We start from the raw sequence: 25962 nt of genomic DNA, 5'->3' as shown, positions 1-25962 counted from the left end.
AGCAGACTTCTCTTGATTCATTCATGTATATTTACTCTGAACTCTCTTCAATTTTTCACCTACCTTTTATGAAATGGTGGATGCTACCATATGATCATTTTTTCAAGAATGGTAACTTAAAATGGAAGGGGTAAAATGATTAATAATATCAAAGACAAAAACCAGACTGAAATCAGCTGTGGCTGCATGAGGTTCTGTTATCCTTCCTCCCTTGGAAGCATTAGTCATCACCTACTTTTGGAGGCAAAGGATAAGACCAGACTAACCATGATAAATAACATTAAGAGCAAAGAGTAAAATCAAACCGCATAAATAAGGCAAACAGTGTGCTCTGGTTCTGTCATTAGGACGATCTTAATGCCCTAAGTTCACAAAGTTCTAACCATGAAAGAATACACCACAGCAGAGGAACTGGAATCCACGAATCCCAAGATGAGACCGCATTATCTAAAAATGTCAGACCAGGGATATCAATCGAAGATAATACAAGGCAGTAATAAAAGCCTGACAAGGTTTTTTGTTCCTTTTCTTTTTTTTTTTTTTTTTTTTTTTAGTGTGTGGGCATAAGTGCTTGTTTTTGCTTTTAATTACAGGATGTCATTCACCTTTGAGAAGCAAAGGTAAAACAAAGAGGGTTCCAAGTCAATTTAGTCTCGCATCAGATAAGCAATGGAAGGGTAGAGTACCAATTTGTCTACTCTTGAAATTGTTAGTACATTCATCTCTGAGACAGGCTGGCTTTTCTGTGATTAGACTGTACCCAAATAAATCTTCATTTCATTTTCATATTTATAACATGGACGAAATACTCCTTGGATGTTGATGGACTTTGCCAAGACAGAAGAATTTGTCCCTGAGTTAATTAAGCTAATGCTTCATAGTGGGTAGCAACAGTGTTTAACAAAAAACGAGCAACAACAGTCTGTGCTTCCAGACGGTCTGCTCTGTCCTTCATCCCACTCCTTCCTAAATCCACTGGTTTGATGTAGGTCCATGATGTTCTGTCTTAGTATCACCCATTCACAGTTAACCACCACTCCTAAGGCCAAGGGATTGACCAGATAAGGGAATCAGGACCTTGTTTGCTGACAGTAGATGCAACTGGAAGCCCTACTGCAGCTTCCCTCTGATACTATTCAAGAACATGACCAAGACATCTCCTTACCCGGATAACCCAAGTTTGTATCTAAGGGCTTACAAGAGCCATGCATAGAAAGGCAGACTGCCTTCTCCCCACTCTCCCTTCTCTTCCATCCATGTAAAAGAACCCAAAGAGAAAACGTTTGACTTTACTTCACCTGAGTTTTAAAGATCAGCTCTGGCACTGATCCAAGGGACACCCTTCCTTATATAAAATCATGCCACACATTGCTCCTTTCAGTTAGAGGTGCAAACTACAAGACTGGACGTTTCTACTCTAAGCTTATTCGTCTTCATTTTTCCACCTGAAATTCCCAAAAGCACAAACCCAAACGCACTGCTAAAAAACAGTTCTTTGCTTTGTCCTCATCACCTTCACTCCACTAATTAGCCAAAAGCAGCAATTGAGGCTGACCAGAGAGATTTGTTCTTTATAAAATCCCAAAGCTACTTGTTTCTCTTGGCAGTGTTCTCCTTGGAATGTCAAATGAATTTATTTCTCCATTTATGGCTGATGATCTCTAGCCATGAAACTTTCCTGCTTCTTGTGGCCTCCAAAAGAAGATATAATGTCAAAATTCTGGTCTCATTAGAGGTCTTTAACCAAACATAGGAAGTGCCATAGGTACTTGCAAACTCAGCCCAAGCTCTCCTGGGATGTCTTTCCCATACGGTACTAATTACCCTCATCAATTTCACACCATATGGGAAATTATGTGATTTGGGGAATTGGGATTCCTTTTGAACTCCCTTAATCATTGCCAATCTGCACAACATCTCACCGAATTTTAAGTCCTGTAATATTAACCAGTCCAAAGAAGCTCCTCCCTCAGACTGACTGGTCCTTTGTGCTCCTCAAACGTCCGGTCAGCAACCAGGAGAACCACAAAGCTGCAGGAACAACTCTGAGCACTGGGAATCCTGTGAGTAGGGCTGACACAATCCTCATCACCAGTGAGCAGTGGAGAGATAACAGGAGTTAACTGAGTCACCAAGCGACTCTGTGACATGACGGAGAATAATGGAACATGCTGTTACCCTCCAGTAACTGCCTTCTTCACCATATGCAAACCTGATATATATGGACTCTGACTCCTTGTGGCACAACTCTCCCTAAGATCAGGTTTCTTGGCTTGCACCCATTTTACACTGTTTATGGACATTTCTTGATGCTTTGCTTTAGCCTTTCACAGCAGGTGTCAGCTGGAACGAATTTAACTCTCCCTCTCCCCCTGGACCCAGAGTTTCTTCCAATTGCAGGGATAAATTCGGGTTTTGTATCTTCAGCTCAATCCCCTCAAAATAAATAAATAAATACATAAAAAAAAAAATCAGAGCTACTTCTTCAGTTAAACCGGACTGAAAGCATTCACCAATTTCCTGCTGTGGGACATCACTAATGTAATCACAGGAATTAAAGGAGAAAGAAACCTAGTTAGAGCACTGCTTGTGCTGAATTATTCCTCGCAGCATATAATCTAGTATCATCTCACTCTGGCTTTAACAGCTTCAATCAAATTTCCATGGGATCCTACGTAAGACCTGATTTAAATTCACAGTTCGCCCTGCTTTGCGCAAGGGGTTGGCCCAGATGACCTCCAGAGATCCCTTCCAAAATCAATTATTCTATGACTCTAAAAACACAAGACTTCCAGCTGTGACTTTATCTGCACTCAAAAAGGTTTGCAGCAATATAGCTCTGTTTCACTTAAGATATGCCAGCAATATCACCTACTAGCAATGCAACATTATATTCCTTATTCTCTAGTTGCAAATGGTTCGCAAATGAACACAGCATGTGCCCATCCTTTTAACTGAATAACCAATACTTGGAAAGTAACTTCTTTTCTTTTTTTTTTCCCTAGGACGGCTGCATCAACACTTCAGTCCAGCAGATCCACACCAGTTTGAGATGTGTCTTTTGTTTTATGTACTAAAGTCACTGCAACTGCTACAGTATTTACTCAGACATAACAGGAAGACAGCAAGTCCATAGTGAAGACTGTAAAGACACGAGGGTAAAGAACAGTCTCTCTGCTACAAGATGCTTGACAGATTAATGCCACCATGAATATAGTTCATCAGATTCCAACCCAATATCACATTCATTCTTACACCAAAATCCTGCTGCTTGGGCAATTTTGGTATCAACCAAAAACTTACCCTTTCTTAAGCTTCCTTCTTAGATCATTTCTCTGGTATCAGCTTCAATAGTGGAAAAGGTAGAAGGGCAAACTAAACGTAAAACTTCTTTTCTTTCCCAATATAATTGCATTAGTAGTTTTGGGATTAGATGGAGGCTATTTGAATTTGACTGCTGCTGCAAAACATACACATAAAAGCTGATGAACGAGATCTTCCTTTTACAGCCATGTCACATTCTGGTGTTGGATGACAAACTAGGCTTTAAAATCCCAATAAATTGAACTTGACTGGCCCACGTGCATTGAAACAAAGAGATAGTACTGGCTCCCTGGAGATAGATCTATCTAATCTAATCTAACTCTAATGACCACATTACAATTTCACCAGAGAGCAGGCTGATTCTCAACTTCTGTGGTATGAGGCAATCCTCAGCCGCTCCAAACACAATCATATTGGATAAAACATTAATCCAAGGCCTCAGCTACTTGTGATCACAACAAACCCCAGGGCAACTGCAATGGAGGAGGCAGACCTGGTGGCCAGCCCAAAATGCGTACTCAAATACAGCAAAGTTTGTGGTCCAACCTTAAGAGCTGAGCCAGGAGGTACCTCTGAGCCAGAGAAATTTCTTCCAATTCTTAAAGATTCTCTTCCTGATAACTCGACCTACAAGTTTGTGGGGGTGTTGCTACAGCTACATTACAAAGAAAAGTTTGAGATGGATGTTTCAGAATTTTGTGTATAAAATGAGAGGAAATATATTAATAGGGACAGTAAAAGAACAGGCAGGATGATGCAGAAATGTTATTTTGGGAGCCTGAGACGATGAGCTCCCTTACACAAATACTGTTTTCCTGCATGCGATTTATTTTCAAGATCCCTCTGCCAAAAAAAGCTGCCTTTATTCCTTCTATGCCCACGTTCATTGTCTTGCCTATAGCACAGCTCAGTACTTGGCTTCCAACTTCAGCAAGGCACTGCCAAGCAACACAGAGCTTATCCATCAAATAAAATGGTTAATGGACTGGACTTCTCAACCAATGGAGACATACTCGAATCAGGCCTACCAAGGAAGTCCCACATAAGAGAAAAGAAATCAAGACAACAAGAGATGGCAAGGTTAAAGATGTTAGAGCAAGCCCAGGCTGTTTGGATGCTGATGCTGGCTGTAAACAAGAAGGAACCGTGCAGAACTAACATTCAGCTCAGCAGTGAGATATCAACAAGACCCCAGTGGGACCAAATGGGACCGTGGCAGCATATTGACACATAGATAATTGTATTAGCTTTGCAGAGTGCTGTGTGTATATGTCTCTGCCTGGGGAGAAACAGCTGGGATCTGAGCTCAGTAGAGAGTGGGAAACGGATACAGAGTGAACATGGAAACAGTGCAGAGGGTGAGGTCCTACCCAGCAAGGCTAGGGTGGGTGTAGGTGGGTATTTTATTTATGATGGGTTCCCTGCACTACACTTCTCTTCTAAAAATCCTGTCACTGCAGGAAGAGTCAGCTGCTGCTGTCCCTCAAAGAAAACGTATCTGCTCTTGGCGGACTGAACCCCAAGCCGTCAAGAGAATTTCTGTAAATGGAAAAGGAGCTGCAGCCTAGAATATGGGCACCGCCTGGGCCCCACTCGAGAAGGACACGAGCATGGGGACAACTTTCTTGGGACACCTCAAGGGGCTGGCAGTACAAACCAGACTTTGAAACTGTAATGCCTAAAAAGCAAGCAAATAAATCAATTAAGGGGCAGGAATATGTCCAGGATCAAAAATCTTTAATCCCTGATTCTTTTCCAGCCACCTGATCCACTTCACTTTTCCTCCCCCAGATCCCCAGCCATCCTGAAAGTCACAGCCTCGACTGTGACAAATCTCTGGATGATTTCTCCTTCCTGAGCACTGCACCAACCCGTGCCTCATTTTTGGCAGCTCAGCCCATGGCACCTTGCAAATAACCAGGGGAAATAGCCTTGCTCCTATGGAAAATCCTATATCCTAACACACAGAAGAGTGATTGCTGCCAGATGGCTGGGAACTGGTTCTGCAGAGACACAGCTAATGGAAGCAAGATATCTGAGTCTATAAACTGTAGGAAAGGAAGTATGCAGACCCCTTTGTATAAACAGTCAGAAAAAAGACTACATTTCTCTGAGTTTCACAACAACAGGTGATTTGACATCATCACTGAGCACTCCAGTGTATTCTTGTCTCCTTTTTGCAACATAAAGCAAAAATAAAGATTTAAGTGCTTCCTCCTTTAAGAAGCTGAAAGTCTGCAGTACTGTCAGGAAAGAAAGAGCATCTCTGCAGGTTACCGAGTCCTGCTTTTAGCAGGAAACTGGACTATCACCAACACTAGATAAGGCTTACTGTGACTTTGTCCTTGAAAACCTTCAAAATGGAGAATCCCCTGCTACCTGGTGGCTTGTTCAAGTGTTGCACTATTTTCCCAATGAAAATGTTTTTCCAACTCTCCAGATGAAACTCCTAATCAACTACGCATGTCCATGGCATTTTACTTTGCCAATTTGCTGGACGCAAGCTTTCGGCTTTGTCATCTTCATAACACCCCTCACAGTAGCCACAGGCTGCCATTGAATCACTCCTTTCCCTACTCTTCATCAGAGACAGGACACAAAGCTCCCTCAGCCTCTTCTTGTAGGCCATGTGCTCTAGGTCCTTGACTGCCCCTCTTCTAGACCCTCTCCAACTCTTCAACATCCCACTTCAACTGGAGGACTCAAGACTGGATAACAGCCTTGCCAGCAGGGAATGAAGGTGAACAATAACTCATCTCAGTCTACTGTCCAGGTTTCTCCTGAAGCAACCCCATATCCAGTTTGCTTTATCGGCAATGATAGCACACATTGGACTCATATTTGACCTAGTGTCCACCACCTACTCCAGGTTCTTTCGTCAAGAATAAAGAAGAATTAAAGGCGTATCTTGAAATAGTACCTAAGCTGGAGAAGCTCCTTACCATCCGTGGTGACATGAATAGAAGGGTAAGTCATAAGGTGATGTTAGCTACCCCAATGCTATTTGCAATAAACACAACATAGAGCTCATTGAGAAGAAAAGATTCTGTGTTCTGGAAACACAGGGAAATGGGTGAAGAGGAATATTAAGCGCAAAGGTAAGCATGCCATGACACTCTGGAGCACATCAAGATAAAGCTCTGTTTTAGTAATCATAGGGCATTAGTTCTGCTCTGAATAGAAACTTGTGACTGAAGATAAGTGCTTGAGATTTGATTTTCAATTCTTCTTTGAAACTCATAAAACCACTGAGCACCAGCCTAGGAAACTGTTGCTCTTCCCTTTTATCTCAGTGCTCATTCATTCAAGAACAGTGATACTCAAAGCACTGGGAGATAATTCCTCAGCTGGTGTAAACCACAGTGCCAGCAATGAAGTTAACCCAGCCAGGCATCCACACTGGCCTTGCAATTTTGCTAAACAAACTCATCATATTAAAAAGCTAACTCCAGTTGCTCCTCCACTATCACATTGATGTCTTCTGGTTTTGACCACCCAAGTTAATTGTTTATTCTCCTTCCCAGAAATCAGTATGCAGTTTTGTTGTGACAAAAGAGTTTCCATACTAGACTGGCCACACCGGTTCCCTAGATGTGAAACGGCTCAAATCTGACAGTGTCCAGGAAAAAACATTATAGCGCTCACCTATCTTCACTGCACCTTCTCAGAAGAGACTGTGTGGGGTGGTGGAAGAGACGAAATGAATCATGAGCAGAGGGAATTTTTGGAGGCAAGGAAGAACAAAACTTTTAACGTATCTAAAGCTAGCGATACACTGCTGTGTTTTAGCCACTGCTGGCAACCACTTGTGTTCTGCTTTTGAACTACGCTGGGGCAGCTGGGCCATGCAGCTGGTAAGTGCACACACAGCTCAGTTAATCAAATGCCCTCCAATAGTTGCTACCGCCATCTCACAGGTCTAAGGAAAAGCATGTTCCCACACACAACTAAGCGTCTGCAAGGCATTTCAGCGTGCCTTTGCTGTGTAACGCACATATTTCTCTTTCAAAGTAACACAGTTGCCAACACCATAATCATTCCATGGGGACCTTCAACCCCGCCAGCCCCTTAAGTGCCTCATTACCTCCAGCATGCTCCTGCAGAGCTCACATCCCAGGTGAGCCGTACGAGCACAGCTCTCTGTCAGCTAAAGAAAGCAGACTGAACTGCAGGAGATCAGAATCTGTGCAAATCAGGTCTAACAGCCTATCTACCACCGCTCTTTGCTCCCGCAAGTTTGGCCTCATTTACTGCAAAATATCTAGGACAAAAGGCAAGACAGCAATAAGAAACCACCTTTGAGACTGAAATTATTGCATGTTTCTTTTCATGAGATCCTGTGGGAGAAAAGATGCTTGCTCCTCTGCACGGACTCTCTAAGTGGCTATGGAGACCAGCCAAATAACGTAACTGAGGCACCTGAGTTCCATGTACATCCCCAAAGCTTTCTTGTTTTTAAGTTAGAAACTGCTGCCTCAAGTCATAAAAATACTATGTTTTGAAACTGTATTGATACATTCTTGTCACAGAAAAAAAATAAAGTGCAAATGCAACCAATACGGAAACTTGAGCTGCCCTTTGTTTCTGCAGGACTTAAAACACTAAGGGGAAAACCTAAGCAACAAATTAAACTGATCCATGGAAAGCAGCAGCCTGTTAGGACTGGTATGCAGATACCTATTTCGAAACTAGCTTCAGCACATGAAGGCATAACCTACCCTTTTGAAGTCTCTAGGTTGCTCCCATCAGGTTCCTTGAGATGACACTGCTGGAGACATCATCCTCAGGAATCACCTCCAACGCAAGTCCCTTTTTAAAGCAAGCTACCTCAGGGACATTTCTTGCGAAACAACACCACCAGGAACAAGCTTCACTTGCTCTCTCCATGCCAGCTCAGCCCTCCCTCCTCTGCAGCCCTCTCTACCGTACATCACCCTTCCAATTGAAGTTATGATCTAATGACTCAAGATGATACAAAAAAGTTATTTAATCACGCCAGGAATACAAACATATGCACATATGTATGCATAGACATGTGCACATCCCTGTTTTTTGGATTCTACATCATTTGCTCAGGAAACTGGTAGAGGAAAAGAATAAGGAGAGAAACCAACAGTTGCTCACATGGATCAACACTTCCAGGCTCTCTCTTTTGCAGATCATCTCACTCATACTTGTGGTTTCAACATGTGATTCACATTAGGCCCCTCTGCTCTCCATTTGATGGTTCTGCTGAACAGATGTGAATTTATTTAGTCACAGAGCCTGCTCTTTACACTGCCTCTTTGTAGAACAGATGGGATTTTTTTTTTTCTGTTCAACATTATTCAGATAATGATCATACCCAGTGCACAGGTTTGCTTGATGATTTCATACAAATAGGAACAACACATGAACACAGACATGATCTCACAGGAGCTCTCAGCAGCAGCTAGGACACACCACGAGAGGCGATGGCACTGATGGAGAATGCCAAACTGCAACACCAGCAATGTCTAGAGAAGCCCGAGGTCTCAGGGATCCCTGAGGCCAGCCCCATAACTTCAGGCAAACGAGTGACACACACTGCACCCAGCAGGGTCCAGAAGACACAACTCCATCGCATCCATCCAATTGCCCATCGCAAAGAGTGTCTCCCCACACGAAAGCCCTGGTGAAAGAGCAAGCTGAAGGGTAAGCTCCTGCAGCATTCATGGGGACATGAAACCATGTGCATCTCCTGGGACTCCTCAGCATGGTGAAATAGCCTGGAAAAGCTATTTGCTCCCTGTGTGGGCATTCTTCTTTCTGCACTGAGAGTGCCTTTGGCAATGGATGAAGCAGAACTGCACAAAAGGCCCTCTCAGAGCAGAATAAGACTGCCCACATGAGAAGTACGCTCGGAACAGCTATTGCACTTCAACTTCACACCCTGGCTTTGTTTCGCAATACTCTCCCTGTGCAGAAAGGCCCTAGGCTTCAGATTCAATTTCTGCCCATATTATCAATAGCTGAGCACTGCTCCCATCCAAGGGTAGGATGGGAACAACGGGCCAAAGTACAATCTGTGAGGAGAAAGATGAGCTTCACACTTTGCGCTATCCCGTATATGGATATGCCTCTATACTGCTTTAATAACCAAACACAGATGACTTCACCCTAGCAAATGGCCCTGTGGGTAAATGATCTCTGCTTTACCACAGAAACCAAGCACAGGATGTGTACACACGGCACACGTGAATGTCATGCCCACACCTGTGCAAGGATCTAATCCCCTTCCAAAAGCTGCAGCCCCATCCCTGAGTCACAGCTTTGCCCTCCATGCATTGCCCACCTGTTACAAAGATGATCTCAGTTTCTAGGAGAATCTACTTAGGACTTTCATTAACTCCTGAGAAAAAAAAAAAATACATATATATACACACACACTTCAAATGTGGTTATAGTGAAACTTGGGTTATCTGGAGAATTAGACTCCAAGATTCAGAAGGGAAGCAAAAGTGGAATTCTCTGCTTGAAAGGCACCCAGGACACAGCCCTTAACACCCCTCCCTGGGGCCCCTAAAGCTGAACATTTACAACAGCAGAAAAATATGTGTGGCTTTTTTTTGGGGGGGAGAGGGGGGTGGGCATACAATTAAGCAGTATTAAGAAGCTAGTAGTTATTAGACAGTAAAATATTTTCAATAAGAGAAGACTGGAACTGAAAAGGACAGCTGAGCTCCTTGCAGGGTGACAGGCACTTCCAGCTACAAAGCACCTCATGTCTTCTGAGAGTTTTTTCTTTCTTTTTTTTCTTTTTCTCTTTTTCTTGTCAAGTCCTGAGCAAGCCCAGTGTAATTTGCATTCCTATTAATGATGGTGTATGGACCATATAACAGCACTTCACTCTTTTGTACATCTTAGGACGAAGCAACAAAGCAAAACACTGTGAAAGAGAGACTTTCATAAGCATAAAGCAAATTTATGTGACCAATTCCCAGAGGCTGGTTGCCTAACCTTCAGTATGAGCCTTCAATAACTTTCCCTGAGCAGCCGAACAATGCGCTTGCTTTCCTCCATGTAAGTAAAATGAAATTCCTTCACACTTTGCCCCACCTGCTCTGCAGACCTGGTGGAGCTGGTGCTCCTGCTGGGGCAGGACCGACGACAAGACAGAACATGGCATCGGGGAACAGGGCTCCCCTGCCATCCCTTCAGGCCATGTAGGAAATTTTTCCAGGCATCAGCCTCCATCCGCATCTGTCACCTCCATCCAGACACTGGGGACAACATTTAGCCCCTTCTTTACAACACACTGAGATCAGAGACAAAAAGTGCTCTGTAAGGGCTATCACACTGCAAAGTGCACAGAGCTGAAAGGCATCCAAAATGCAAAGGACGGATATACAGATTTCAGTGAGGGTTAACACTGAGGGGGAGCAGAGCTATCTCAGCTGGCAAGGGCTCATGATGGATAGCAGTGAGCTGTTCAGAAGAAAATTAAGAAAACATTTTGAATGCCCTCCTAAAAAGGAACAAATAGGTCCAACACTCCAACAGAAGGGGATTTTTTTGCATCTCTGAATGATAGCGCTTCGCTTTTATGGCCTGCGGCTGCTTGGGAAATTCAAAGCTATTTCTCTGAAGAATTCACTTGGACAAGCTTTATGGCTTTGATCAGTTAACTATTTTTTAATGCTAATCCACCCCAGTGATATTTGTCCTCCTTTTCCCCCATGTGCACAGAAGCACAGACACAGACAAATACTACACAAAAGCAAACATTAGCCAGATGAACAGCCAGGAACAATGACATACAGAGCCCATAACCAAACACCAACTTCATTCGGTTTTACTCTTTTCTCTTCTAGTGGCTCAAGATCCTTTGGCCCAGTATGACCTGCTAATGGAAATTTAGGAATCAAATTTCAGTGCCCAGCAGGTACAATGCTTACACAGTGATTTGTCCACAACTATTCTCACTCAAAAAATTCACATAATTTCCCCTAAAAGTTGTAATAAAACATGTGGCTGAAAGGCCTTATTTGAAACTTAACACAAACCCTGGGCTTGCAAGTAGCCCAAGCGCTGCCCCAGAAGAACAAATAAAGGTGCGTAAATTGGTATTTGCTTATATTTATGGAGCAAAGATTAAAAATTAGCCAAGAACAAGACTGAAGTCACCAGACACCCATCATCTCACTGGAATTGCTCTAACCTCCCTTGCAATCTCAGACTTATAACCTGAGCACCACGCTAAGCAAAACTCCAGTTGCAATCTCAGCATACAAACTTGTCTCCTTGTTTAGGGCACCAAAGCCTAACCGTGTACCAAGAACACGCTGAGTATCTTATCTGTCATATTAGTTGCACCACTGTGACATCCTATGTCACGACACCAAAAAAAAACCCTGAGTAAGGGACAGTCCCGGCTCTGCAGTACCTTTGGTATTCAGGCTGCTATCTAAACTTCACTCGCTGTCTTTGGGTAACAGATTCAGGCAGTATTTCCTATGGCAGAGAATTACACAGGCTGATTACCCTCCGCGGAAAAGTGAAGAAATCCTGGAAGCAATTTTCTGTCTCAATTGTTCCCAGAGCACAGGAACAATCTTTCAGCCCTCTTCCTATTTTCTGCTCAATGCCATCCAGGCTCAGTGGGCAGAATCCATCACGCTGCCGCGTCGGGCCTGGGTCCTGCAAACGCTCATCCAGGTGAAACTTTACACGAGTAACGCTACGTACTTCAACTAGCGTCAGCCTCGGACTTGGCCACAAAGTTTTCAGAGGACAAAAAGAACAGAATGAGATAGGCGAGAAACTCAAAATACCTGGGAAATGTTCAGTCCTAGGTAGGCCCAGACTTACCTCAACAGCATAACCAGATAAACAAAGTATTTCTGATGCACATTTCTTAACCTAGCTCTTTCAAAATTCATTATCGGATTTTTAAAGGAAATCGGAAAAGAGCAGCTGTACCTGAGAATTGCGCATCATGGGTAGATGATGGCTTTCTACCAGAGCCTGAAAGCATTCCCATGCAAAACTACCATCCCAGCGCTGACGGCATTTGCAGGTGTGGAAGGCTGGTTTCCAGTTTCTGAAGCGCCCATGCAGAGCACACACCCCAGGAGGCACCACCGTCCTGGTGCACCAGGGATGCCCAGGCTGCACGGACAGAGGAGATGTGGTTTAGATACAAGACTGACCCACAATGTCCAGGGAAAGGATAGGTACTGCATACCAATCCGCACCCCTCCGGGTATGCTGCAGCACTAACTCCAAATACACATTTGTCAACATTTTGACAACAAATACTTTTTCACCCATGTACACACCCACACTCGGAATTATTCAATCAGAACCTTATCTTCCACCCAAAAGAGTTTTGACAGAAAATGTTCAATTCACCCTAATCAATTGGGCTTAAGCATCAGTCAAAATATTTTCTTGAATTGACACATCGGTGCCAGAGCAGGAGAGCAAGCTCTACAGTCAGTCTGCCTCCAAAGGCAGGTACTGACCTTTCAGTTGTGTTATTACTTTTTTTAATAAAGGTAACATTTAAAATATTGTTACTTTTCAGCCAATGCTGCTGGGAGAGAGGGAGGGAAGGGGGCTGTGTGCCTGCTGCAGAATCGCTCGGCCAATCTTAGTTTTCAAATGAGGAATTTGGTAGTAAACAACCTTTTCCTTGTACACAAACATTTTTAATTTCATGCCCTGCTAATCATACATCTGTTAGAGCTCCTTTTCCATCCATTGCAGTAATGATAATAAAAGAAAAATCATCGCACTAACAATGTAGTTTGTCTAAAATTCAAACTGAATAATAATCAATTTTCCTCCACGGGATGAGGGAAAGCAGCAAGCAGCAGCACTCGCTCGATGAAGGCGACAAAGACACAGTTTGAAAAGTGACACCTTCATGTTGGCCCTGCTGGTGGCCCTCGCTGGTGGCAGCCCCTTATCCCCAGGAGCATTTGTGTCAGAGCCTTTTTGGGACTGGCTTCACCAGATGGCATCTCTCAGGCTTCCTGGTGGTCCATGCCAGGCACCACCGCCAGCAGAGCCTTTCATGCTGTCATCACCGCACCCACCAGCCACCTCTTTCCCTTCTATTTTTCCCTCGTCTCCTCTATCAGCAGGATATTACTGTAAGAGATGACACTGCAATGCCTCCACTTTCCCAAATCTCTTTCCACCAGTGAGACCCGGTGGGTCTCAGTGTACCAAACACTAGATGTGTTCAACGCCCTTACCTGCGCCTTCCACATACGAGAGCTGGCTAATGCGCTACTCAAAAGTGTACTTAAATACATGATTACAACCCTGAAAACAAGTTCTTACCATGTCTTCAACAATATTAGTGAAAGAGTTGAGGTGGTTGTTTAATAGACAGGCCCAGCTGAATGCCAAGTTAATGAGGCCCTAAGAAACACCCACAATCAAGAAGACCACCTGATATGACTTAAAGAAGAAATTTTTTACGATGAGACACTGGAACAGGTTGCGCAGAGACGCTGTGGATGCCGCATCATTGGAAGTGTTCAAGGCCAGGTTGGATGGGGCTTTGAGTAACCCAAAGTGAAAGATGTCCCTGCTCATGGCAAGGGGGGTTGGACTAAATGATCTTTAAAGTTCCCTTCCAACCTAAACCTTTCTATGATTTTATGATTCTAAGATTTACTGTCTCGCATTGCCCACACTCCTCTTTTCTGGACTGTTGATACTCAGCTTTTGCCGTTTTAGACTCCTCCTATTCCCATAGCTGTGTTGGGCCAACTCCAAATCAGAAATATTGCACTTGTGAGACCTATGCGACAGTAATTGTGAGTTTTAATAAGCAATGGGAATCCATCTGGAGCCCCAGGCAATGTGGCACAAAGACATTATGGGCAGAGGTACGTGGCTCTGCTACACGTGAGACTCCTCTCTGGCCTCCAGTCTTCGTATCAGCATGCTGAACCCTCTCCTTCCAGAGGCTTTTTTCTAAAGCACCATTATCTACATAAGCTCTCCCTTGTTTTCAAGTGCAGTTGTTTGAGTAATCGGCTTTGAGGAGACTTGTGAGTTAACTAATATCAATTAATTACTCCCATTTTGCAGATAAGCAAACAAAAGAACAAAAAAAAGGGGAAGTACTCTGGTCTAAATTCACAGAGGGGAGTTCAGGGCACAAACACACTCCTTGACCTGGATCCAGAGTAACCAAGGCCACTGGGGAGAGGACCTTGGCATCCGCAGCCCCCTGCTCCTCCTCCTGCAGGAGCAACACCAACCCTGCCCTGCACAACCACCCCTTCAGCTCACACAAGGATGCGGTTGCAGCCTCGAGATCTTTATTTTACTTGTCCCTTCATGCTAAAGCTATAGGGATTAGAAATGTTACTGTACAAGCCAGCTCTTTATTACTTAAGAGACAGTTTTACCCCAGCTGCCGCAAACGCAGAGTTATAGCTGGAGGCATCAGCGCTGCTCGGACCTGGCTCATTTCCACCAGAGCTACCGCCTGAGCCCCAGCACACAGCAGGCTTGGGGCAAACCCTGGGGACCCAGGTAAAGGTGATCCAAACCAGGCTGTACCTAAGACTAGGTGACCACGACCGGTACTGATACATCCCATCTGTCAATACACAAAAGCATTCAGCTCTGGATTCTTCCAACCTCTAATCAAAGTGCATTCAAGTCAAACAACTCTACCAGAATTAACAGTGAAAAGGGAGGAGGAAGGAATAAAAAAAGACTTTGTTGAGAAAAAGTACTCTGAGACACATTTGATGTAATAGTCATATGATTAACAAACTGTCATATCAAAGTTTTCTGCAAAGTAGGAACACTCTGACAGTTCATATTTTAAAAACTGACATTTTGATTCATTACTGTAAATAGCACTCTGCATTAAATATTGTGACAAGGCATACAGTGTATTTTTTGAGCTCTATAACATTTAGGAAGTACTGGATTTTTTTATATTTTTTTTTAAAGCATGTATAATATCAAAAGCAGTTAAAGCAGAACTCCAAGAAAGCTAGCTTCTAGAGGAGAGAATCATTATTTCTGAAATAACCTACTTCTCTGCCGTCATCTCAAGCACTGCTGGGAACTTTGGCCCACAAGGATCTTAATGTACTGTTTGCATAATAAAACAGGGAATTGTCTCACGGAACAAAAGAGCTATAAGGAAAGTGGCTACATTAAATAATGTAAAATTACTCAGTAGCAAATCATCCTGAAGTTGGCGTAAGAGGAAGAACGCTAAAAGGTGCTGAATTACCACTCAGAATATCTGAGAGTGCAGGTTCATAACGAAGATAAACAATGTGATGCCCAAATGTGCATCCTGCTTAACCCCCCAGCCTTTAGCCACATGTTTTGCCCCCTCCTCTGTCTCACCACTCACATCTGTAAAGGATAAAACTAACTATATGGGCAGAAATGAGGGCTGGGGATACACGGACAGCAGGAACCACCTCTTCTAGCAATGGTACAAGCTCAGACTGATTGAACCTGCTCATGAAACCACCCCCAAGTTAAGTTATTGCCCATCTCCCCTGACATTCAGAGACCATTACATGTTCCCCAGAAGCTCTGTTTTGTCTATTTAGACCGCGAGCTCTTAGGGTCATGAGGTGTCTCTCCCTGCACACGTCTGTGCAAGGAGACCTCAGCCAGTCCCCTAGGACCTGCTGAACCCAAATGTGGATGGAGAGCTGCTACCAACCCCTGCAACCCAGCAGAGCTGTGCCTGTCACAGGCAGGGGCAGGGCAGACAGCACTCCCTCACTGCCAGAGCGAGCGAGAAGGGCAGACCAGATGGAGCTATCAAGGGCTTCTCCTTGCATAAGAGTCCACAGCAGGGCAACTCAACTGTAGGGATGCTGTGAGCCACCAGAACCAACCCACCAACCAAGACCACTTAAACCCCCTGCTACTCGCCACCAAGTCCCTCCCAGCTCATGGATCCATTTCCCTGGGTCACCAATATAAAGGCAAACAGGACTGAGCCCAGAAGCTATAATGCAAATGTTTTGCATTTCCTCAAAAGCAGCCCACATGATAGAAAAATTAAAAATAACAGCTCCAGCTAACACAGAAAGACCTGATAAAGCAGCAGAGGAAAACCAAAGGCTGCCCAGCCTGTTTGCAAGATGCTCAGGTGTTATTAGGACTGCAGTCAAGGGCTTTAGAAAGAAAAATGGTTACCATTATCATTACTTGCAGCCAGCTGCAAGTGGAGCTCTGGGCTCAGTCTACTGAGAGAATAGATATGCTGCCATAAACACGAGCCTGGAGCCTGGTCTGGGACATGGCGAGGCAGTCACGCATGCTGAAGATGGATCACAATGCTGTTTTAACAGGGGTCTGATCCAGCCTGCATTCCCCTAGGAGCAGCTACACACCACTCGCACGCTGGAAATCTTGTGGATGAGTTTGCATGCCAGCAAGTGTGGTAGTAGTAGTGGTCTAGCCAGACATCCAAAGCATATTGGCACAACTATAATTTGTCCATTCACCAATATGTTTTCCTAAAAACGCCCATATGCTTTTCCTGCAGTTCCCATATGCTTTTGCAAAGAGAAACAAAAACATTTTGTTAGTTGCGAGCGATTGATCCCCACATATTTCACAGAAGTCAAGTAGAAAAACAACAACAAAAAAAGCAGTCAGCTGCTTCCCCCTCCTTTTCCTCTCTGTTCACGGAGGGAACTGTGAAGAGCAGGAAAAAAATTCAGCCCACAGCAAAATACACACACAGCTCATTTTCTGCGCTGCAAGATATTCTAGGAATTACAGGAGGAATCTTCATTAAAAACAAGCTATCAAAGATCTGGCAGACAGTGGCATACCAGACAGCAATTCAGTGTTGGGTGTTCAGCTCCATCTTCGGCACTAGCTCGGGTCCTCACCCATAGGAAGAGACACAACAAGTCTGAGAGTCGGGGACAGTGAGATAAGAAGGTTACAGCCTTTCTGATTCACCGGGCAGCTCATTTGATGCCAAATCTACCTGCAGGTATAAAGCCCCCTCTCGCGTGTAGGGCTTCCCAGGGAGGTGCTGCCTTGCTAATGCAAATCCCAAAGCAGCGAGGGCGCACGGGGAGGCTGCTGGGTTCAACTGGGAGCAGGCACGTGGGTGTAAAAGTATGCGTGTGTCAAGGCTGGAGCATGTAGGAACCGTAGCTGTTTAGTTAGAGACTCATTAAGAAATGAGGCAGACCCGGGGCCAAACGTTCAAAGAGGAGCAGTGTGAAACATTTCTCTGGAGAAAGATTAGCGCGTGTTCTTCTTTACACAAATAAAATTAAAAAGAGAATAATAATATGGACAAATCAATTAACTTCTGAAAAGCCAAGGGCACTGCATGCAAGAGCAGACAAGAGGGAAGAGCTTTGTTACAGGGACACAGAAGCAACGCATAGCCTTTCTTCCCTGGAAAATAAATTCAGCTACTGCTGCACAAAGTTCTGATGTTAGCCATGTCTTCACACTCACTGTTACAGGAACACAGCTGCTGCCTTCCCAAAATACCATACACATACCTGTATGTTGCTATAACCCTATGCCTGAAGAGCTTGGGATCATCTTTGTGAAGACTATGAAAAATACACGAGGGCAGACACCAAAGGACTTCTGCAGTGCTTGACTTGACACCTTCAGCCTTAAGGCAGGAGTTTAAGGCTGACTTTCTATATAGGACACCCAGAACAGTATGCACCCTTCTACCAGCATAAAGACTTTATGTGACGTAATCCTATATTGTACAGTTCTCCCGCAAATTTAACCAGGAATGCTCTTTGCAAAGTTAGCATTTTCTTACCATGATCTAATCTCACACAAAGCCTAATGAGAGGCCAGATGCAATAGGTCAAGAGACCAATTTTCCATGGAAAGAAAGCTGAAAACTCAGTCAAGAGAAGAGAAATCAATCTCTTGCACAGGACACAGAGTAAACAACCAATTTGTTGGAGACAGTTTGCTTGACAAGATACATTTTATGATATGTTTTTGTCCTGCAAAGAGTTGCAAGCACCTGAACATCTGACATCACCACTCACAAATATATTGATGCTGTTGCTTAAGCTTTGAATAGAAAGCAGAACTAAAACTGTCTCACTTAGTTAACAGTCTATAAGGATGGGCTTCTTCCTAGATTTCATATTTACAGCAACCCTCTGGGATAGTTTATTAGACTTCACCAGGAAAGCTGCCACAGAAAGAGTGAGACTAAGAGAAGAGCTGCCATTAATCTTCCATAACCCCGCAACTGGAAAGACCAGGCCTTGAACCAAATTCTACTGTCTTGCTATTAATCTCCTGTCCTCTACTTATTAATCCCTTGTCTGTCTTTGTCTTTCAACATTTATTAATGTCCCCAACTGTTTGCAGTAAACAGGATGCTGAAATCTCATCTCCAGCTAGCCATAATTTACAAGACAAAAAAAAAAAACCCACATGAAAATAAACCCAAGAAGAGGGTAAAGGAAGAAAGAAGAGATGTGCACTGAGTATTGAAAGGGCAGAATGGAAGTGCAGTCATATTCAGTGACACAACAGGGTAAAGAAGCACTCCCAATGTCTCATGATTCTCAAGTCAGGTAACGTCAAGGCAAACGAACTAGCTCCGCCAGTGAAAACCACCAGGGCGTGGAAGAACAAAACCCAGCACACACGTTCCCACATGGCAATGAGTTGCTCTGGACCCATGCTGGCTTGCAAGGCAGCCCCCAGTGCACGCACCGCACATGGCCTTCTGGTGCTGCCACTGGGGTCAGGGAACCATCACCACAGCAAAGACTGCCCAGAGCCACCACACTGTCCTTAAGGCACGTCTCCTTCTGGAGAACTTCATGGCCACTGAGCAATTATAGACCAGCTACCAGCTGTTTCTGTTCAGTCATTATCTGTTTCTCAACGGTGCTGCTCGCTGGTTTCTTCCCCCAGTTGCCATGCCTTTGTAGCACCTCTAGCATCTCTTTTGCCTCCTGAGATGGTACAACTGAGAGAGGCTTGAGGACAGACCTAGTGCCCTGACACTGCTCCTTTTTTTCAATCTTACCCTTGCTGCAATCGAATCATCGTATCATAGGATGGGCACAAAGCACAATTCCTGTCCTACACGTAATCCAGCAAGGAACTCCTATAAGAATTTGGGGTAGTTTATCAGGGTGATCCTTAAGTCACAGCTAAGTATCTCCAAGCGAATTTGAGGGAACTGGCAATTTTGAAGAACGAATTAATTTGCTCCTCACGTAAACTTCTATTCAGGTTATTCTCAATAGGCTTATATACATTTCTGCTTTTGTCCACCGAAGCACAGTTAGATTAAATCCAGTAATACGGTCAATCCTCCATCAACAGCTGGGAGCATATCCCGGCTGCAGAAAGCCACACTGTAGACAGGGAGCAAGTTCAGGTCCACAAGTAGGAAAGTCTCGTTCAAAATAATACAGCCCACAGGACCACGCAATTGTTCCCATGCAACACTCCCATTCCCAGGAGGACCTGCGTGTTTGCTGCCTCCAGACCTGGACATAGAAATAGTTAAGACCAACCCAAGCCCCCTGGGTTAGCCTGGCCTTCCACCACCCTGGGCTTTGAAGAAACGTGGTCCCATGGTCTTCCCACTCTCTCCAAACTCAGCAGTTGTCAAAAGCCCCAGGACCTAATCCATTCCTCACCTGGGAGCAAGGCAGTCCCGTCAGGCACCCAGACAGACGTATGGACAGGGTCTTCCAAGGGACCTCTGTGGGTGCAAACAGAAAGGTCAGAATCAACGTTTTGCTCATCATAAAATGAAAAAGTAAGTCAAGCTGGCTATGACACCTCACCAATAAAACAGCCCCAAAAGGGCCCATAACACCAGCTGCCCTCCTGTACATAGCAGATCATAGCTTTTTTCCCCCTCTGATACAACTTATGTGTCAGTCTGCCCCTGTTTGGACCCATGTAAGAGTTTTTCACACTTTGGCAGGACAGATCACATCTGAGCAAGTGCCGGAGTAACTGAGGTTTATTTGGGAGAGAAGCTACTTGCTTTAAATCACTGTAGAGCTGGTGAGAGGCACTGACGTAAGCGCTGCAGGCAACAAGGTCTCTTTCAAAGCCTGACCAGACACCTTTCTGCCTCTCATGCTTAAAGGGCCTCTTCTTTCTGAGCCTCCTCCACTGCTTAGGCCAATGGTGAGTCACCCCCACAGCATTGGCTTTTCCATGCAAGCACCATGAAGAAACAAAGCTGAGATGGGATGCATTAAACACACAGCGATTGTGGAAAAAGCAGCAGGGTGGGACAGCCCAAACCCTACCTCCACCCCCAGCCCTAGTTTCCTTTTGGGTGCCTCCAAAGACGCCCAGTTAAAAAGAAAACACAGGTTTTCTAAGTTACCACAAGCTGCTTTCAACCAGCAGCTTTCCATACTTCCAGCTTATTGATATCTGAGCCTACTCTGGTGTTTTCTATTTCCTTTCATCTCAGTCCTGGAGAAATAGGCAAGTTTAAAAAAATACTATCAATGATAACCCACCTCCGCCTGCCCCAGCTCTCCCAGCCTACCATGCTCCCAGCTGCCCCAGGTCACTCCCAGCTCCTCCTAACTGCACCTTCACCCTATTTTCCTAAAGCCTAATTATTTCTTAACAAACATAGCTGAGATTAGCCAAGGAGTTAAAAATCATTAAAGAGAGGGAGGAGAGACATATCTAGCCAGACGCATACATTAGTTTTTAAGGAAACCAGGCTGAAACCCATTAGCCCCACCATCAGCTGTCTTTGCTCAGGAGAACCACGTCTGGCAGGGCAGCAGCTTCGCCCTCCTGGTCCACGGTGGAGGAAGGGGAGCACAGGGGAGAAGAATGGCAGCAGTTGCTTCAGATCCACACCAAAGCACAAGAAACACAGAGAAATTTGCTGAGGACCTGCCCACACGGACGCTGGATATTCCTTTCATATTTGCCATGACAAAAAATTCATATTAACATTTTTGCAAGCATTGTAAGCCTGTATCAAGTAACAGCAAAGAGGCAGACAGGTGTCCTGACCACAGAGGAGGCAGCATATGCAAAGAGTTTGGAATTCATTATTACTGTTATTTTTTAAAGAGGGAAACAAATCCCAGAGATTTTTCTGTGCATGATACATTTTCTGCTCCCTGTTTGATGTTGCTTTCCAACTGAAGACTTCAAATAGCTAACACTAACCTATGCCTCAAGCCTGCTTTAAACTAATGCCCCTTATGTGACCAGAAATGAATGCGTGGTGAATCTCTTACACCACACACAGTGGGGGTGATGAGCGGTGGTCCATGTCTCCCGACTGCTGCACGGACACTAATACGTTGGGGGAAAGGAGATCCCAGCTCTCTCTGCATTACAGCCTGATAATTCAGCAGGAGCTGGAAAGCACAAGCTCCAGGTCAACAGCCCAACCATGAGCACTCAGAGAGAACAAGATTACTGGCATTTTCTGCACAGTATGTAGAGATATATATATAAACTGCATAGGCTGCACTTCCACTCTCTCTGCCTGCCTTTGGGAGATGCTTAAGAGAAGCTGCATTTTAATTACTAGCCCCAATCAAGGGAATCTGATCTTGACAGCGAGGGAAGAGGAGCAACCCAAAGTTACAGACTTCGGGGTATGTGGGTCCCAGCTCTTCGCTGCTTTGCTGACATTACTGCTACCAGGAATTAAATCAAAACTCCACTTAACTTCAGAGAGGTTGCAATTTGCATCTAAAGCGCTGCCTAATCCTCAGTTGTAATAAACAGATACAGCTCCACTGAAATCGAAGGAGTTATTCTGATTTTGTCTGGTTACAGATCTACAGACCCATAAACATTACAGCTCATCCAACCTCCAGCTAAATATCTTCTAATAGAAGACCATTATCTTTGTCAGATTGATTTGGATAACTTGTTTAAAGCACTCTTGAAGACTCATTAGCATCTTTGGGTTTTGGTGGTTGTATTTTAAGAATAAACCCCAACAGCTATTAAACACTTCAAAAAGACTTGTTAACAATTTACAAACAAAGCTGGAGTGGAGATCTAACTATGTGTTTGGCTCTTCATGGGGAAATTGGTAAAATGGAGGGAGCGAAGAAAAATGAAACTGAGCTGTGCACACACTGAGAAAAAAAATCACCCATGTTATTTGACAAATACTGAATTAAGAAGAAACACAGTGATGAGGAAAGGGAAATGATGCTAGAAAAACCCAATCCTGTCCTCCTTTTGAGCCTCACTAAATTATATTTCAGGCACAGTGGACACACAAGATAACACCCACCCCAGGAAATACAGATGCACTTCACTGGCCGTCACGTGTGGTAACAGCTGATCTCAGGTCAGGCTTCTGTCCCTCACGCCTTCCTCACCCCACTGAAATAAAGGATCCCGATGACAAGCTCGTGTTGACCATGCTCCCCGGCAGCAGAGCAATGCTACTGACTGGTTTTACAGCTCTCTGCCCAAGGGTGGATGCTACTGACAGTGCCTCCATACTACAGACCCATGGGTTGTCATCTTTAAACTATCTCACCAGAGGAACTTGTTCTCCTGGGCAAAAGGCCGTCCCATCCGCTGCAACTGAGCTCCTGTTAACTGCTGCGTTACCACACATTCGTTGATGAAGGAGAGCCTTAGTTTGTTTGCCTTTTTTCAGTTGGCTTGCCCAAATTATACTGCTAAACATCAATTATAAACCAAGCCTTAGGCAGGGAGAAATGCAAGTCTTGCCTGATGTTTTACAGAAATTCCACGAGCATCCCAGACCCTGCCCCAGGGCTCAGGTGCTGATTAAGATGGGCCACCAACACCTCAGCACAAAGAAGCCCTTTTTAGCAGCTCCTCGACCTATGAGCCTCCGGAAGGGGCAGCCCTGACCAGCATCACAACCTGGGTCAGGCAGATGGAGGAGTGGTGGGGAAGGTTTGAGCTACTTCCTTGTCTGCTTTTAATTTTACTCATTTATTACTCAAGCTGGGGAAATATTCTGAGATTCTCATGTTTAGATGTCTCTTGCTTCAGAAACAGCTTTGCAAGCCAGCACCGTGAGCAAGGCGGTGGCACTGCCGGGTCCTGTGCTAAGAGCGTAACAAGGGCACTGTGGTGCCAGCCCACGTCTCTCAGTCATCGGGCTGCTCTGTCGCAGCAGGACGGCAGCAGATGGGAGCTACGTGCCCCAGCTGCTCTTCTGGGCTGGCACATCACCATGCTTACAGGTACGGCTGTGACACCCACCACCGTTCTCCGCTGGCTCAAAAGGGAAAGAGCAGAAAGCAGCACAGCCACACAACAAGTACCCACCAGGACATCAGTGTGTGCACGGGGTGGTGAGGAACAGGGACATTTACAGCGCCTCAAGGTGCACTCCATCGTAATTCCCTTCTGCTCTTCCAGCCCTGGATACAGCCTTAAAAATCCATACCTCGAGACATCTAGACAACATGCTGCTATTCCACCTCAATGAGCAGAGGGTGAGCTCAACTTTGCCGGTCCAATAGGAAGGAAATAAAAAAAAAAACCCAAACCTATTATTACTAGTATTTTGTTAAAAACCAAACATATACGCTCCCAGAAAATCAAAGACAAAAGAGAAGAAGAGATATGGAGAAACAGTTTCTACTGTTCTTTCAGTGGCAGAGAGCAGCCCGCAGTTGCAACCAAAGCTCAGGTAGCCCATGTGCAAAAAAAAAAAAGGAAAGCCACCCACCACGGTGTGCCAATGTCACATACCACTGTACAGCCCTCCCATACCTAAGTGCTACTGAACCGTGACACCAGCTCATCTGGGAGGGTGAGAGGGGAGAGAATGCTCGGACACGCTGCTTACCGCTCCCTAGCAGCGTTTGCTGAGCTGGATCTGCAGGAACAGCAGACTTGGGACAACAATCACACATGTTCCACTTGCACTGCACATCAATAGGCAAAGCACAAGTACCTGGGGGGTACAGGGCACCACAAGTATCCAGGGGTACAGGACAGCCAGAACCCAAGTACGCAGGGGCTGCCAGCCCCTCACCCAAGCCCCTGTCATGCACAGCTTCTCCAACAGGCTCCCTGCCCAACGAGGACCCTCTTTCCACCAGCCAAGTCTCCCTGCCGCTACGTAGGAGCTTCCCAGAGAGACCAAAGTGAAAGTCAGGCACAGCTCAAATAAGCACCTGGATCTACAAACAACAGATTAAATTCTCAAGCTACAAAACTATGTTTTAGCAAAAGTGCAATTGAACTCCATGTACTTGTTACATTTCTAAATATACTCCGGTTGTCAAGACAACAAAGAGACTGATGGATCTCTAAAGTGTACTGTATCTATTTAATTGTCAGCATTTCAAACTGACTCAAGGAGGGAAAAAAATGCTGCGTGATAAGTCTAATCGTCATGGTTACCACTGGCTAACACTGTAATAAATATATATATATATATATTCTAGCTAAATGTGCCAAGCCATGTGAGAAGCAGATGGGAGACATTCTCATTACTGCGACAGCCTCCGCTGGAAAACTAAACTTGAGGAAGGATGCGAGAGACTTTACAGAGATCTCAGACACAACAGACGTCGTGGGTTGCATCTTCCCAGTCGTTTGGCAGCAGTCACACAGGCTTTTCCACCAGGCACATTCACCCCATGCATGCTGGGACAACCCGTGGGGCTGGGACTGCCTAGCTTGCGAGTATTCCTGTTTGGGGATCTCATCCCTCACCCGAAAAAAGCCCAAGATGTGAGCTGTTACTCCTTAAAAGCCTCTAGACATACTCTCATGTGCAACTGCCTTGGATTTGCACTCCCGCCCTCTCCCACTTGCTCTCCTCCCTCCAGATCCATGGGCATCACTCTGGCAGGAGGCTGCTACAGTCTGGTCCTTCTGCTCTTGTATTGTTAACAGCTAAAGAAAGGGCTACATCCAGCCTTGGAGAAGAGAAAGACGTGGAAAGAAACAGCCAGCCACCACTGAAAATAAACCAGACTGAAGCTGAGCTGGGAAACATCACGCATCCCCAGCCAGCCTCTGCACCCCATTTGACAAGCACGATTCACAGGAGGTCCCTCCTGAAAGAGATGCTTTCCAAAAAACCCCTCTAACATGGGGTTTTTACACAGAAGACCTCCACAACAACATTTGAGATAACTAGCTGTGTATAAAATGATTGTGGCTTTCCTTCACTGACCAAAACTCGTCCACCTACGCTCAGTTCTCACTTCATTAAACGGAAGTTTAAGTTGCATGAGAAAGGCACATGTTTTATACAGGTAAGAGAAGCAATGGAAAACAACTCACGTTCACCTGGTGAGCACTGATGTCAATGAATGGTCAGGTTTCCAATTAGCCTGAAGCTTCTCCAACATTTTTGACAGAAACCACATCAAAGTCGAATCATCCTTTAAAATCTCCCCCAAACTGTTTCCCTCCTTCGTACAGATAAAAGCTCTGTATCTCTGCTGTCAGATGCTTTCATGGAAACCATAAGGCATTGCCTAGAACCATCTCCAGGAGAGCCACAAAATAAAATTCGATCTGGTTGGAAAACACTACTTAAGAGAAACACCACTTTCCAGGCGCCTCAAGCAACATGTTTGAGTTCGCAATATTTTCCCTGAAGCTTGCCCCCGCTCCACCAAGATGAACAATTTCTGAATTCCAAATATGAGATTCTCGGTGATGTAAAAT

General features: G+C 44.8%; 1 protein-coding gene across 8 annotated transcripts in view; it reads right to left on the bottom strand.

Annotated features, from left to right (window-relative positions):
* Positions 1 to 25962, bottom strand: part of LPP (LIM domain containing preferred translocation partner in lipoma) — a 353374-nt gene that overhangs the window by 230679 nt on the left and 96733 nt on the right. For 7 of the 8 annotated variants that reach the window (XM_063337693.1, XM_063337698.1, XM_063337695.1 and 4 more), the window contains one exon: positions 19968 to 20032. The exons of the other annotated variant lie outside the window; for it this stretch is intronic. The gene's annotated coding sequence lies outside the window, so the exon portion shown is untranslated. The remainder of the gene's footprint in view (positions 1 to 19967; positions 20033 to 25962) is intronic. 8 annotated transcript variants of the gene reach the window in all.

Source organism: Chroicocephalus ridibundus, chromosome 6, assembly GCF_963924245.1.
Source record: "Chroicocephalus ridibundus chromosome 6, bChrRid1.1, whole genome shotgun sequence".
NCBI classification, from domain to species: domain Eukaryota; kingdom Metazoa; phylum Chordata; class Aves; order Charadriiformes; family Laridae; genus Chroicocephalus; species Chroicocephalus ridibundus.
The sequence above is the reverse complement of the archived record's forward strand: the minus strand, read 5'-3'. Positions and strand labels throughout refer to the sequence as shown.